The 10,439-nt window shown below is 37.3% G+C and overlaps 1 long non-coding RNA gene across 1 annotated transcript; it reads left to right on the top strand.

Moving 5' to 3' along the window:
• The first annotated feature begins 2,284 nt into the window (after window positions 1-2,284).
• LOC129129951 (uncharacterized) lies at window positions 2,285-8,674 on the top strand. Its single transcript, XR_008535491.2, has 2 exons — window positions 2,285-2,481; window positions 7,845-8,674. It is a non-coding gene; the product is annotated as an uncharacterized LOC129129951 (long non-coding RNA).
• The last annotated feature ends 1,765 nt before the right edge of the window (window positions 8,675-10,439 follow it).

The raw sequence follows: 10,439 nt of genomic DNA, 5'->3' as shown, positions 1-10,439 counted from the left end.
AAAGAGAAAGAGGGCCAATGTGCTTCTCAGAAACCAAGTAGTCATGAGACTTCACCTGGCACTACAGATATGCACATGCACACACATGTACACACATGCACACACACACACAAACACACACATACGCACACATGTACACACACACACATGCAAAAAATAGGAAAAACGACTCAGCAATTGCAAGAGTCGCAATTTACCATGGAAGCCTCTACTTAATATTCCGCTTGATCTGCCAAGTTTATAGCCTGGCAAATCTGAATACAAATGTCGATGCAAATGAGGATTCATTATTCTTACATCGTCTTTGTGTTGAAGCTTAATGTAACTTGGTTCCTGTGGTTGCTCAGGGAATGTAGATTGCAAGACAGGAGGAAAAAAAAGCCTCGACAAAACCCAGAGAAGCAAATAGGGAAAAGAAAAGTAACAGAAATGGAAATAAATGGAAAAAAAATCTGCTAAGGTTTCAGACTAGCAAAACATCAAACCAATGCATTACATTCCCCCCTATTTTCTTATATAAAGTACATTTGCTTATCATTATCAGCATAGAAGGAGTTAACTAACCAAGACCATTCTCCACAGAGTCAAAACATAACAATCTTCCTTTTACTGATTATACAATATTGTGCCCATTGTAAAGTCAGTGCCCCATTTATCTGAAAATTTTAATATTCTTTCATAATTATAGAGCTCATCAGCTGGTAGAACCTGTACATTTAGATCTGTGAGAAGATTATAAATGAATTTAAAACCACCCCACCATTTCTGCTTCTTTCATTATAAATTACTGCTGAATAATTCAAAAACACGTTAAGAAAACTACAGTACGATTAATAAACTATACAGTGAAAATCACAACAGTTTAAATCATACATTTATTGTCCCATTTATAGCCCATCACAAGCGAGGGTTGAAAAGTACCAAATTAGAGAAAACATGAAATGCTGCAAAATTATAATTAGATCCTCGGTGCCACACAGTACATTGTTCTGATGAATCTTTTGTACGGCTAGCTTATGCTTACGTATAAATACCTTCTCAGTAAATAAAAATGTACTGTAGGCTTGACTTTTAGAGAAGCTGTAAAGCTTAGCATATGCGATGATCCCAAAGTCAATGCTGTAAGGCTTGCTTCTTCATCCATAAATAAAGCACATTTGCATCCATTCAGTCAAATTAGCTCCATATAAAAAGGTGGTTATAATTAGCTCCTCTTTCAGGTTCACGGTTAAAACTCAAGCGTGCCTGCCGTCTTGATTAAATCCACCATCGTCTTCCAATAGCTAGTGCTAATTCTTCCAAGGAAATATTCAGTTGAGGTGTTATTTTATTCTGCACTGCTGTTAGTTGTCTAATTTACGCCAAGTCCCTGCAGTGCTTTCCTTAAGCCATCCTCTTTGTCTTGCCTTTGAAATTTACCAAATCTTACAAGAAATCAATACTTAATTGATTATTCACTTTTCTGCAGCTTCAAACAGCAAGCACACATAAGATCCTGGAGTAGTCACCCGATTTCCAATGCAGGAGGTTGCTTGGTGGCAGGGATCTGCAAGTATCCAACAGCAGGCATTCCACGGAGCTGTGCAGTGGCGTACAGTGCCAGCATCCAATAAAGAAAACGAAGATACTCTAACGAAGCAGGAAAAGTTCCCATGTGAGACAGATCCATATCAATGCTTTAAATAAAAAGCGGAGGCACTGGCTTTCAGATAGAAGAGCACCATTCTCTTTGCAGCTACCCCTCTGTTCTTTCCTTACCCTTTTCTTCCTATGGCACTGGAGTGGAATATCCAAAGTGCCACCGAACTCACAGAACTCCACATCGGAACGGGGGTGAGGCTCGTGCTGTACCTCTGACATAGAATAAGGATGGCAAGCACGTAACATTACGAAATGTAGGACAAATTCAGGCGAGAGAGAGAGAGGGAGAGCAAGAGACAGATGGCGGATCTGGCTGGGAGCCAAAGCCAGTGAAATGAATTACATTGCTGAATAACTGTACAACCATTGATTCTGCCACTTGTTGCTGCATGGCAAAAAAGGGCCCTGACGTTGGCAGGAATCTCCTTGCGTGTCACGCATGCCGCAGATAACTTTTCACACGTAACTCGCTGCACCAACAGTGACACGCTATGTGTGTGTGTGTGTGAGTCTGTGTGTGTGTGTGTGAGTGTGTGTGTGAGTGTGTGAATGCGTGTGCATGAGGGACAAAAGGAGAGAGCCAGAGCGTGTGTGGGGGGTGTGTGGGTATGTGCCTGCGTGCGTGGTGTGTGTGCCTGCGCGCGCGCGCGCGTGGAGGGGAAAACAATCACTGCAATCCAGCCATTTTGTTTAATGAAGAATGGAAGGCTGGCATTCAGAGACGTGGTTATGTGCCGCATATTAATGTGTGCTCTGTAGACATCCTCCCCCTTTTTAGATGAGTGGCACAGGAATGAAGCCCTCTATAGAGCAGCCACCGTGGGAGCAGGAGCTCACAAGGTAACATATCATCACCGAACCTACGGATGTGGCACCCGCCACCCTGCAGAAGAACAAGTTGCTGTCGGATGAGGAGGAAAACCTGGTTCCATGGTTATGATGTTTGGGTGCTTTCGAAAAGATAGCCAGAGTCGAAGCAGATTGTTCAATAAATGCTTCGTACCCAGGATGAAGGGAGACATTATGGGATGCCCAGGGGGCTTTGGAAATCAAATACAATGTTTGAGTAGCACAATTTGAGGTACATTATAAAAAAGCAATTTGAATTGCCAATGAGGCGACACATATCTGCATGCTAATTAGACCTGTGTCAAGCTTAGTCTGCCGGGTTGTGTTGATGGCTAGGAATGCGCTTGTAACACTGCTGAGAGATTGTTTCTGCATAAATTATCAGCTTTGTCCTACTGATCATTTTCTGCAAACAAACACGAAATGTAAGATCAAAAGGCAATTCTGAAATTAAAATTATTGATTGATAAAGCCTAGATTTCAGAATCTAATTAGAGGAGGCACAAACAAAAGCTGATATTATTACAGATTGTGCCTGAGCTAGCAGCCAGATTGTGCAAGGCTTGTAATTTATCTTTGTTTATGCAGCCAGGATATTAAAAATGTAATTAAAATGGTAAAATGATCTGATCAGAAATAGCCACCTAGTGGCAAGTATATTATTTTAAATGGATTATAAAAACATTGATCTGTGCAAATAAAAGGTTTTTTTCATGACAAACATAGCAGCTCATTGAAATTTGCTGAGCAATTTGTCTTTTGCTAATAAGTTGTCTTTTGTGTTTTGTTCCATAGATAAGCAGCATCATTTATAACCCTCATTTGCACACTAATAAACATTCTGTTATTACAGGTGGTGTTGGGAACATCTTTCATAAATTATGGCATATGAAAATGGAAGAAAACAATAAACGTTTTTCTAGACACGCACTATATACATTTTGTAAAATTAGAATATTCATCTGACAGCAGCAGCAGAAGTTGCTTATTAAATCACTCTATTGCTCTATTTAAACTATGAAATGGAAGAAATGGTAGAAACATTGTCAATATGTAATTCAGCTTCTTGCCTATTTTGGCTACTTTAAAATGCTATACAAAACACTGAGGGCCCAATTTACTAAGTTTGTGCAGATTCAATTACTAAATTTCATGGCTATAAAGAGGTCTTTGTGACTTATACATTTTTAACCTCATTTAGTACCTTTCTAGAGTTGCCAAGTGGATTAAGCATTAATAGATCAGACTGTTTAATTGCACATGGTATAGAAATGAGTTTTGAAATTTCTCTGCAATAGCGAGCTATGGACAGTGAAATGGCCAAAGGAAGTTCTGTCATATGTTAATTAAGCTAGATTGCAAAAAAACCTGCAGACTATAAACAGTTTTCCAAGAAAAGATATTCAGAAGCTTGTAAGTTCATGAGCAGGGCTTAAGTCATGTATTTCTCCTTGTTTCAGATTTCCACATGAAACCACTATGGAAATGCTCAATTCCTTTTAAAGAAATTCACAATGTAGGGTCCTGTCAGCAGCTCTGGGGTCTTTTGTTAGGTGCACTTAAGATGCCAGATTAAATATTAATATGTGGTTAGAGTTGTGCTATTTTGCAAGCCCTGAAACCCTATTAGTAAATCATGATCTGGTGACTGATGCAAGAAATTTCAAGGCACCAAGACTGCAGATTGCCCATCAATCTGATGGATCACTAATTTTTACTAAATCAGGCCCTTGGACTTTTAGCTGTAAGCAGATGTATGTTTCATTGTGACGGGAAAAGCAGTCCAAATAACACAGCAATTTTCTGCACTGAATGTGTATCGTAACAGGCAGAGTTGTTTTGCATAATCAGTAAGTTATTTGAATACAAGTGTTCATTTAACTGGCTGTGCTTGACTGATGCTGTTTTTGAAAAAAACCCCACATTTTGAGCTAGAAGAGAAAGTTGCATTATATACATAGAGTAGTACTAGGATTTGAAAACAGTAGTTGAGCTTAAGAGAGATGCTGAAGAGGAATGCCCAGGCAAAAGCAGCCACATACTTTCACCCATCCCAAGGAGCTTTATCCTTTCAAAAGCCTTCATCAACTACTGACATTAAGTCATATATGCAGGGATGAGCAAATACCAGGAAGGATCCTGAAGGATTAGGCAAAGGAAAATGGAACCAAGAAGAAGGGGTGGGAAACAATCTGAGTAAAAATACTGAAAATACTATTAGATTATAAACTTCTGATGTAGAGATGACATATTCATCATGACATATGGCACACTTAGATATATATCTGAGTTGCAGCCTTCCTAACCTCTTTTGGAAAAAGAAACCACCTCTGAAGCCAAATCACACTCTTCATTGGCAATCTTTATGCCATACAGATGAATCTTGACTTCAAGTTCTTTATAATACGGATTTAAGCAACTGACTTAGGTATTTAATTATTATGAAGAATTTCATGTGTGCAGATATTAGCATGGCATATATTGCCTTCCAATTAATATCTGCTTTTTTGCTTTAATATCTCCTCTCTCTCTCACTTTTTAGCAGCCTGCTTACACTCATATGGAAGTCAGCATTAGAAAGAGACCTCTCCATATCTTCTCTGCCACTGCTGCTTGACCAACATTGAGTAGTACAGGTCTGAAAGACTGATAAGTCTTGCATGTATCTGTATCTTTCTCAGATCACACTCTTTAAACACATATACACACTGCTTAAAAGAAATCCCAATCTTAATCTGAAATAAAACACAATTAATAAATTCAAGCTTTTTTTCAGACTAAGTCTACAATTATAAATCTTTACAATTAATATACTGAAATCACAACACATATGGTTTTGAAAAAAAAAGAAATACAGTGTACAATAATTCAAGGCTTTCCCAAGCTGATGGACAGCCTAAGAAAGTAGTGTTATTTTTGCTCTGGTGACAAATTTTACTATTTTCAAATACTAAAGAATTTCTTTTATTTAAAGAAAGCTATCCAAATCAATAGGCCTTCTGGTATTGACATTGTGAAGTAATATGCAGCAACACCAACCATCCTGAAATATTCCGGTGGGCTTTTAATGTGAGTGAGAGTCTGCTGGGAGCAGCCTCCCTGACTGAGGCACATGGAGGGTGTTCTAATTTCCACTAAGCCCTGATCAATGGGAATTTATTACCACTTAGACAAATAGAAAGCCAGACTGTGCAAAACTGAACTGCCTTGAATGTACAGCCCACATCAGAAAGATACATAAACATTAAAAGTAAAGCAGAATAGTAAAACAATATGTGGATGTCTTTTTAGACCTCCTTTTCCACAAAGCCAATGCTTTGCTACTACATCCTGTGAAAATACAAATGCTGACAGAAGAAAGCTTACACGTACTTAATGGCGTTCCAGAGTAATGTACGTATCATTGTTTCTGAACTGTAGTTCCTATTGTGCTCTGTGTCGTGCTCATGTGTTTACCAAATGTCAGAAACCTCCTTTACAGGCTATTAATACTATTGTGGTCCCTCCAACATGCACACAAATACACCCACTCCCCTCACCACACACACTTTCTCACTGTCCGTCAATATGTTGCAAAGTCTGTGTTTCATTACCATATCATATGGAGTATTGATTCCTGTTCCAAGCTAAATAATGTTGTTTTTTGAAAGATCTTTTACCCTTTAAGTGGGGTTTGCTAAGCGAACCACAGACTGGTAACAAAGATGTATTGTACTATTTGATATCCTATATACTTTGGCAAATGCCAAAACCAGTAACTTAGGCAGAAATTTCAATGCTTAATTCAAGTTTTACAAACAGGAAAATTGTGCACAATATCCAGTTACATACATTCCATGTTAAAAAGGGAAAAATTCCTAATAGACCTTTCAACATAATAAGATTCAGGCCTAAGCAGTAAAGAAAATGATTACCAGTTTTATTAGGCTTCAACTAGTTTCCATACCAGATCTAAAAAGTCACCTTGCACCTATATAAAGAGGATTATTTATGTATTTATCTGTACATGTGTCCTCATCAGCCACTGTATACAATCATTTCATGGCATTCAGATTCAGCACAAAAACATCAAGGCCTAAGTACAAATATTATTACTATAATGGGTTTTCATTTCTAGAGGTCATCAGGGGAAGGGATTAATTTTGCTTGCTTTATTGTACACACAGAACAGCACACAGGGTCATATTACAATGCCTTTATCTGGAAAATCACATTCAGCTGTAATGAGAAAGGCTCTTCTTAAAACAATTTTACAATTTTGGGTGTATTAGCTGTATTTTATTTCATTTCTATATTGTTTTCTTTATACACATTTATTTCAGATATCATTAATTGATTGTTAGTGATATTTACAATAATGATTTCACGTCTCTTTTCAGTTTGTTGAGAACTCTTTTCTTTTCCCTTTTAAGACTCCTTTTATCAATAGTGATATGGAAACATTTTGTATCTATGGGTTGCTACAGAATTTTTTTTGAAAATGGTATAGAGAACTTAAGATCTATTTATCTTGACAAAAGTACTCCCAATAGAATGCATTTCCTTACAGCTTCTATATATCATACAGAAAACAGTCTTTGGCCAATAATTTATAGACAAAACTTTATTTTCCCCTTGCTTTCACAGAGGACATCTTATTGAGAGGGATTATTTAAATGAGACAAGAGCATTGTCATCTATGCTGCATGAAACTGGTAGTCTGCTACACAAGGAACTTAATTTTTGCTCAAATCAGATGTTGTGAAGCAGGTTTTGTAAAGGCAAGGTCAGAGGTAGCAGGAAACCAGAACCAAAAGGTCATGTCATGCAATGACCAGGTAAAAACAGATGTAAACAGTACCCATTTAATGCATATGGAATTAACAGTCACATTTTAGCCAGGACCAGATGATATTTTTAGTCCATTTTCAACCAGTTTGAAAGCTCTGTGCATGAATAACAGAGCCAAGAGAGCCAGGATGGTCTGCAGATTCCTAATAGGACAAGATAAGAAAAAGAGAAAAAAAATTAAATAAAATATGGAGAAAAGTGAGATGAGAAACAAAATAGAACCATTGAATGAAGACACAAATACACCAAAATGAAGAAAAGGGAAAATGTAATGCCTGTAGCATTTCCTATATGTCTTACAGAGATTATTCACTTGCATGGGCAAAACTTGTCCTTCTTTTACTATGGTTGTTAAAACCTAGATTTTGCACAAGTTAGAAAACTTATTTTCCCTTGGTTTCCTCAAGAGGGATAATAGAGGTAGACTTGAGACTACTGGGAAAATAGATTGACCAACATGAAGCAGTACCATGAATATTCCCAGTCTTAGCATCAATATTCTTTGATTTATTTTGTCTTGGCAGAGGAGCTGAGAAGACAAAGTGTCTGGAGACGTCATGATTTCAGAGGCCAAAACTGTCAAAAACCTCACAAAAACACTGGACAACTGTACAGAGCACATTATTGGCAAGAATATTGAACTGCACATTATTGGCAAGATAAACCACATGCTACCTTTTCCTATTGCACCTTCTTTCTGGCTTTGCAGATTAGCAAGGAACTCATTCTCCTGGACACTCTCACTTTGGAGTATTGAAGACAATCCTTGAGGAATATTTATGGAAGCATACTGGCCACAGGAATCATGAGCACAACGGAAGGAACAATGCATCCTTTCCCATTCTAGCAAGGATGTCTCAGGGACTCTATTGACTCTGATGCATTGAGACTATTTCTCACTCTGGCAAGGTTCCGTTAAACATGCAACACTTTTTTGCCATAATATAGCCAAACAAAATTCTTATTGCTGTGTTAGACTCCATATTGTATAAGGAAAATGGAACCAAGAAGAAGTGGTGGGAAACAATCTGAGTAAAAAGCGCCTCAGGTGTACGTGCTTTCAGTCATAACTATAACTATAGCTTATTCAGAACTTGCAGTCTACATATTTGTCACTACCTTTTTTAGAAAATATGTATAATAGAAGTACAGTCTATTGTGGACCAACATAGGTCTAAGACTGTAAAGGCTTTGTATGTTCCTGAGCAAAATATGGATAGGAAGGAAAAGATGATAAATAATTGCATTCTAGATTCATGCAAAACAATGTTAAAGGCCCAAATTCTGTCTAAACTTGTAGATATTAAATACTGCCATTAAAGTAAATTGTATGAACCAATGATAAAGAACTTCATGAATGGTCCCTGGCTTCTCCTAACAGACATATTTAACATCAAGAGAAGAAACAAATACTGATACACTAGAAGGAATTAATAAAAGTAACTTTGTTGCAGAATATATAATTTTCTTCACTGAAGTTTTTATATACAATCACATACACATGCATAGGGAAAACTTCTAAATGACCCTTACCTTTCCTGCTTAAAAATTTCTTTAAAATTGAAGACAAGTTTCTGCATAAGTCAAAATCAAAAACATTTAAGATGCTAGTTGAATCAGAAAAAAGAAATACAATACAAAAAAGTAAAGTCCTGAGTTTTTAGGGATTTTTAATATTTGTCTTCAAATATATTGTTTTTCCAAGCCAAAGGGATATGGACCCCAATCTTCTGGGTATTCAAAAGTACCACTTGAAATTTAAAAGGTCCGATTCCATTTGACCCTGGATCTTAGAGTACAACAGCACATTGGCCTCACACTGAGATCCCAAATACCACCATGGTAAGTCACAGAAGATGACTCCAGTGGGCTGGAGTCTACTGCTTCCCCAGCTGTTGATTTTTTTTAAACCAGGGCTTTATTCTCCCCCCTCCGGTTATTGTTCTTGGATGATGTAGTGGAATTGTGTACTTTCTTAATTAGGAATTCTACACTAATTTGGACTGGAAGGGACATTCTGATGAAGAATTTCTTATTGATCAAAATGAGCCTCTGACCCGTTCTATTCAAGCACAGCCTTACAGTCCCTACACAGGGAAACCCAGCACCCCAAACTTGCTTGTTTAGACATTGTGAGCACCTGGAAAGAGACACAAAGGCCAATTGACACAGTCCCACACTCTATATAACTTAACTCTTTTATCCTCCAGAACAAGGTGGCTGCCCTCAAAGTGTCTGTTCATGACTTTCACTCACTCATGCTGACTCCTGATCTACAATCCAAATTTTAGATCAGGAGTCCAAAAACTAGCTGGCACAGGCCCAAGTCAGGCTGAGGAACATCCTAATACTTGAACAGTAGAAAGAGTAGTATTCCAGAGCTAGGGAATGTTCCTATTCTCTGTTTAATTTTAGGGTATACATTTAGATTGTAAGTCTTTCCATTAATGAAAGTGAGCTTTGAACTAGGTCCTTAGAGGGCCAGTGACATTTGAAGGATTGGAGAGGGATACAATCAATTTAAATGTGCATTTGCAAATTTACAAAATATTATAAACATGTAAGTTAGTGCATCTATCTTCATCAGACTCTAAAGCTGTAAATACCAGATGTCATTTATAGATTAAATGATTTTCCTAAATCTAATTTTATATTAATACAAACCATTTGTCAATTCAACATGAAGGCTTCTATTTTAAACATTCAAAAGTCATGGCATGCAAATGTTAGGGTTATCCCAGTGATTCATTGCACAAAATGTAAATTAAGGTATAAACTGAACAGAAAAATTAGTTTGCCTAAGAGGTGTTGAAATAGATCTGTAACTGACCTGCTCACAGTATTTTCACTTCTGGTAAAAAGCTCTCAAACCCCCAGTTTCAATAACCTGGTCTCCTGTAAATGCAAAAACCTAGCTCACAGGAAACAGAAATTCAGCATGTGCAAGAGGTCTTTGACAGGTGAATTCGTAAGGAAAAAAATCTGCTTTTTAAGAGGGAGATTTTCTTTTCATGCTTACCTTCAGTAGTGATAGTTTCCAATGGTTAAACACCCTGTACCTTTATCTTCATTATCACTGAAAGAGCAATCTTTTCAAAAGATCTTCAAAGTAACTGGCA

This window comes from Agelaius phoeniceus, chromosome 1 (genome assembly GCF_051311805.1).
Source record: "Agelaius phoeniceus isolate bAgePho1 chromosome 1, bAgePho1.hap1, whole genome shotgun sequence".
Classification (NCBI taxonomy): domain Eukaryota; kingdom Metazoa; phylum Chordata; class Aves; order Passeriformes; family Icteridae; genus Agelaius; species Agelaius phoeniceus.
The sequence above is the reverse complement of the archived record's forward strand: the minus strand, read 5'-3'. Positions and strand labels throughout refer to the sequence as shown.